This window comes from Brassica oleracea, chromosome C3 (assembly GCF_000695525.1).
Source record: "Brassica oleracea var. oleracea cultivar TO1000 chromosome C3, BOL, whole genome shotgun sequence".
In the NCBI taxonomy this organism is placed as follows: domain Eukaryota; kingdom Viridiplantae; phylum Streptophyta; class Magnoliopsida; order Brassicales; family Brassicaceae; genus Brassica; species Brassica oleracea.
In genome coordinates, this window is record NC_027750.1 from 49,807,062 (window position 1) to 49,813,045 (window position 5,984).

The 5,984-nt window shown below is 42.3% G+C and overlaps 1 long non-coding RNA gene across 1 annotated transcript; it reads left to right on the plus strand.

Annotated features, from left to right (window-relative positions):
* Positions 1 to 3,958: 3,958 nt before the first annotated feature.
* On the plus strand, positions 3,959 to 4,703 carry LOC106334372. The gene is made up of 3 exons (XR_001268594.1): positions 3,959 to 4,063; positions 4,135 to 4,199; positions 4,637 to 4,703. It is a non-coding gene; the product is annotated as an uncharacterized LOC106334372 (long non-coding RNA).
* Positions 4,704 to 5,984: the final 1,281 nt, after the last annotated feature.

The window sequence follows — 5,984 nt, forward strand, 5'->3', positions numbered from 1 at the left end:
AGAAATTACTATTTACTTGCGGATTTTTGGACACGAACTTCGCCCAAATACACAAATCTCGTCCAAACTCGCCATACCACGCATTGGGACCTCGCTAGAAATCCACGTTCCCAATGTGCTGGGGGGCTAACTGTTAGGGTCAATAACGGTTACGACGAAGTTAACGTCCAAATTCCCGAAGAAGAAAAAACGTAGAAAAATTCTTCGACAAATATACTTTCAAAATAGATTCTTCTTTACGAAAAACCTTTGCGGAAGAAATGCGAATCATCGGAAAAGAGCTCGAGAAGGATCATTACGCAGCGACCAAACGCGGGCTCCGCTCGGTCGCTACGTAGCGACCAAGTTCGAGCCAAAGCTCAGTCACTACATAACAACCAAACGCCCATTCCGCTCGGTCGCTACGTAGCGACCGAGCTCGAGCAGAAGCTCGGTCGCTATGTAGCGACCGAGCACTCGCTCGGTCGACCGAGCTCGAGCCGGAGCTCGGTCGGTACGTAGCGACCGAGCTCGAACCAAAGTTTGGTCGCTACGTAGCGACCGAGCTCTTCCGAAACGGCGATACGACATCAGTCCATGCATTCTCGTCTACCCTTCGATGCTATCTCCCGAATACCGTAGCGAACCCATCTCACGTTCCCCGCCATTTCTAAGTTATCAATCAAACTTTACCGTAAAAACCGCGGGAAGTTTATTCTTTATCGAAAGAAGCCGTAATAAACGCTTCGAGTCGAAAGACGGCCCAAAGGGACCTAGGACACGACTCGAGGCCCAACTTACAATTTCTTAACCAACAGCCCGTAAACCGCATGTCGGTTTACGCTCGGTCCGCAAGGGGAGATAAATGTCAAGTTTCCGCTGATAAAAACAAAATTTTGAAGATAATTACGAAGATCGGAAAAAATGGAATATCTCCATTTTTATGCTATGACGGCTTAAGGGCAGAAGAGGAAAGGCGTGAACCGATCTTGGAGTCAGTATATAAGGGGTCCTAGGCGAGAGGCATAAAATGCGGATTTTTCAGAGCGAACTTAGCACTTAGAGCAATTTGGCATATTTCCGTTTTTGTTATTCGAGCTACGACTCAACTAGGTTATTGCCGTCTTAGGGTTTTAGAACTAGGAATCTCGCCGACAGCTCTCGTTGCCCAGGCTCTTACCTTGTTGTAACGCTCAAACGCGAATTCGGAATGAGATCTACTTTGCTCTCTTTTCGATTTCATATACTTTATCGTTGTCATTATTGTGTTCTGATTGCTTGGCGTGTGGTATTAGCAGATATCCGGGACCTCTGGGTAATTAAGGTTTTTCTAGTTTCCTTATTTAAACGGAAATCGACAGTGTGAATTTTGGTTCCCACAACTATCTTATTATTGTTGTGGTGGTGGTTGTTGATGGCTTTGTTTGCAGGTTCTGACATTAAGTCCTAAGTCTGGTTTAGGTACCGGACTAAGCTTGGTGTGTATTTGGTTAGTGTAGGCCTGACGTTGGCCTTTATGTGTTTGAAGGATTGCTTGTGAAGGTGGTGGATATTAAAGCTATGCGGTATCATTGGTTGGCCGATCATGTTCTTGTTTGATTGTTGGTCGACCGGCTCATGATACTTGTATAGTCTAAGTATCTAACACTACATGAGTACTGAACTCAGGCGTATATATGGTTAACTAGGGAATTGGTTGTTGACTTGTTTTAATGAAGGTTCCCGTTACTTAAAGCTAGATCATGGCAGGAGGCCAAGTCTAACATAGTAACGGTTTGCTTAGCCTTAAATTTTATTGCATGCTAGGGCTTGATTGATTGTTATTTTGGGTTTTCTGGGTTAGAGTCTAGGTTGCGGGTAGAGGCCGCCAGCTCACTGAGTAATACTAGATTAATCATCCAACTCCGTTGTCCTTTTTGCAGGTCGCTTTAGGTAAGGATGATCAGATAGCTTGGTGCTGGACGTTAGGACCGCAGTTGTAGATTTTCATGCCTTTTGTAAACGGTATTTTGAATTGTGTTATGTTGACTCGATTTGGCATTAGGCCGGGCCCAGTCTTGAGTTATTCATTGTATGAATATTTCGTAAATCAATAAAAGTAATTGTTTTATATGCGCTTCATGAGTACTCTGATATTTGACTAGTCCGGTCTAACACAACGTTAGGTCGTGGTACGGGTTGAAAAGCCTTAGGCCTTGACCTAATTGAAAGCGCTAACTCTAGGTACGGGTTGCAAAGCCTTGTGCCTTGACGCAGCGGGACGAGTTAGTGGATGAACTGGTCTAGGTCGTGGAGTAAATTTTGTGACTCTGACTGGATCGTCCCTAGCCTGTCACGTCGCTCTTCCGGACCATGGTGTTGGATTGGACGGTCAGTCATGTTCTTGTTTGATTGTTGGCTGGCCGGTTGGCCTTTCATCTCCAACCCTTGGTGTGGGTCGTCCGTCTGTCATGTTCTTGTTTGATTGTTAGCCGGTGGGTCGACCTATACTTAGAACGGTTCGAGGGTGTTACAGCTAGTGCCTCTGCAATTAGTGCTAAATCAATGTATCTTCTTGAGTCCTTAAATCCCTGGTACTTCTCCTGCTCACGCCTTTAAAGACCCCGGCAATACCGCAGTTTCGAGTGGTAGCGTCCCAGGCAGCATCTACAAAACACACAAGACTCTCCTTCTCAAATTTTGGTAAGGGTGGAGGCTCCTTGGGTGAGTTGCGTGATAGAGGGGTAATTTCCGTTTGTGTTGCTTGCCATTCCTGAGCATCTAGAACCGCTAGAGTAATCACCTTATGTGCTGTTAAAGACTTGTTTTCAAACACAAGCAATTTCGAGAGTTCCAAAGTCGCCACAAAATCCAAGGCCATAACGGGTTTGTGATATCAAGAGGTGGTAGAGCAGTATATTGCGGACCCGTTTTCAGAATGTGGCATAAGGTAGGTATTGACACCTGAGGTTTTGGTGTGATCAGAGACAACTTCCGCACCTCTTGGGCGTAGGGGCATAAAAGGAAGGTGTGGAGGTCATCTTAGATCCCACCGCAACGTTTACACGGGAAGGCTGGAAGTCCTCGTGTTTCCAAATTGGCGCTAACATGAATTGCTTTCTTCACCACTCTCCGTAGGAAATCTTTGATCTTGGGGGGAAGTCTTAATGGACCAGATACATTTCTAACAGTCCAGTGGCTGATCTCTCCCAAAGGTCTTTGAAGTGCTTGCGAGGTTGTACCCTCCTGGAGCCAAATCCTCCTGTCATGGTGAGACACTGAGCTAGTAACCAGGCTGTAAATATGGGCCTCATACTGAGGAAGATGAAGTTGGACAGAGTCTGTAATAACCCTCACAAGCATACATAATTTGGTTGAGAAAATTGAAGATTGATCGATCGAAATTAAATAATAATAATAAAAATCGACCCGGTGAATTAATGTCTCGACGGTACTGTGTTGAGGTCGGAATACCTTTCATTGATAGTTTAGATCGAGTGTTAATTATTATGGTCGAGTTTTATATAAGCTGGACGTAAACCGATGGACGGGAAACATTTGATCGAAAACTGGTCTAGAATACTTTCAGCTGCTTGTGAGTCATGTATTGCCTGGCTGCTTGCTTCCTTCCAGACCTGAACATGTGACTTGCACCTTCCTGCTTGCTTGCTACATTAAATTCATGTGATTTGCTCACCTGCTTGAAGTTTCTTCATGGAAAGGAAATGACATTACTTCATGGGAAGGAAAGTGTGATTCAGCTCACCACATTTCTCATGCTGATCTGAAACTTTTGTCCTTTCTTGCTGACTCTTCTCCTGCTGTTTCCGCTGTCATTTATTACCTTATCCTCTTCCTGGTCGAGCTCACTCATCTCAGAAACAAGAAAGAAAAATTCAGAGAGAAAGAGAGAAAGAAAGAGAGAAAAATCTGTGAGGAAAATACATGAAAAATTCAGAAAAAAAAATAAGAGAAGAGAAGTGAGCTTGGATGACCCTTTATCACCCTATTCTGACTTTAGTCAGTGAGTATTGGTGTGGTTAAGAGCTGAATATTTGGTGTCTTGAAGTTCAGAATCATGTTCTTCAGCCTTTGGTTTTGATCGGTAAGATGTGTTGAAACGCTTGAGCTTTTGTCTGAATGAATCCGACCTTGGCTTGATATGGCATTGATCAGGTTAGGAGTGGCTTCAACTATAAGTTGTGTACCATCTGAGTTCAGAAGATTGTTGATTTGAATCGGTAAGAGCTTATGGGTTTGATGAGATCAGTTTTTGTTAAGCTTCAGTCTCCTGTTTCAGTTCTGTTTGATGATAACCAAGTGCTGTGTCTTGATAAACCTATCAGGATCAGTTGCCTAAATTCATATATGGTTCACTCTTGGTTGGTGTATGATTGAATTTGTATCATAGAACCAGTAGCTGAACTTATGTGAATTGTCTGAACTAACCGAACTGATTTTATCTTGTCCTCAACTGATCTGAGCCGAGCTTTCTATCGTCTGAACTTGTCATGTACTGATATAGTCTGAGTTTAACTGAATTTTTAGGACCAGAGCTGAACTTGTCTTGTACCGAACTGATATTAGCGGAACTAGACTGAAACGTTATGAGCTGAGATGAGTTTCTTCTTGAACCGGAATGACGAACCTTATGTTCCAACAATTTTGTGTTGTTCAGTTACCCGAGGATATTGGAATGGTCAGCCCGATCATGCCTTGTCTTTATTCTGAATCTGGAAGTGAAGAAGAAGTTGTGTGTGATTAGCTTGAGCTCGAGTCTCGTCTTCCTTAGCCAATCTCTTGGACTCAAAGGTGAGTCTAGATAGATGATTGACGAGTAGTGAATGAATATTTCTTGATTGATAGGCTTTGTCTCTTGATCAATATTGAATTAGTGATGTGTTTACTTAGTGTAAACGCTTATTAAATATTTATAAATGTTCATAGAGGTTTACTCCCGAGCCATAGTACTTGTTCACAAGTACTAATATATAATATAATTAAGTATGGAAGTATTAATCATGTGAAGTCTTATTATAAACTTGTCTTCCAAAATATTTCCGTATGAATGATTATTACCGTGAATTGGTCCTGCGATATGGAACAAGGTCACGAAGACACGTTGATGGGGTCGCACCCTGGAGGCCATTTAACTGCATGCAGGGTTAGATGTTCGATCTTTGAATATCTGATGGCAATGATGGTGATGCTAACTCGCTAGACTCGTTTAGCCTTTGTGGTTTCTCGGGTCTGGTATATATATATATAAGTATGATTATATGAATGATGTGAGAGACGGGAATATGAAGTGAGGTATATGATTAGATTCACAATGATGGAAGGATAGACCTTATATATAAATATCAGTTATAGAATATATTTCCACTGCATATAAATGGAGTTGACTGCTTGAGATATTATTAATATATGTTGGGGTGAGGGACTAGGCTTACTAAGTAAACTAGTTACTCATGACTCATTTGTGATGCAGGTAACCAGTAGACGGGAGGCCTTACTCTAGGACGGGAAGGAACATCATTAGCCAGCGGTAGTTTTATTATCCTTGCAAAGGCGTTTTGATATTTCTTATGTATAAGATTTGTTGACCGAAAACCTCGAGGTTAATTTATAACAAATTTTGTAAGATGCTTTTAAATGATATATAAAGAATGTTCTTAAAGTACGGGTTCCATATGATATTAGTCCTTGTCCAGACGAACTAACTATCAGATATTTCTTTTTTCGGGTTGAAAATCCTAGAGTGATATTCGGTAGGAGCGTTGGTGTTCTTTGGTTGTTGGTCTAAGGTGATTGGAAGTATTCTGAGAACCTCGGATCGACCATCGAGGAACATCGACCGTGTCATTTCCGGTCATCTACGATCGGGGGTGTCCCAAAGGTGGTATCAGGGCATGGTTATACGATGCTGGAATGGGACTTGTTTCAAATGTTTTTCGAGTCAAAATTAGTCGCAAGGATAACTAGGATATGCTGGCTGGTTCCTTTATTTTAGGATAGATAGTCAT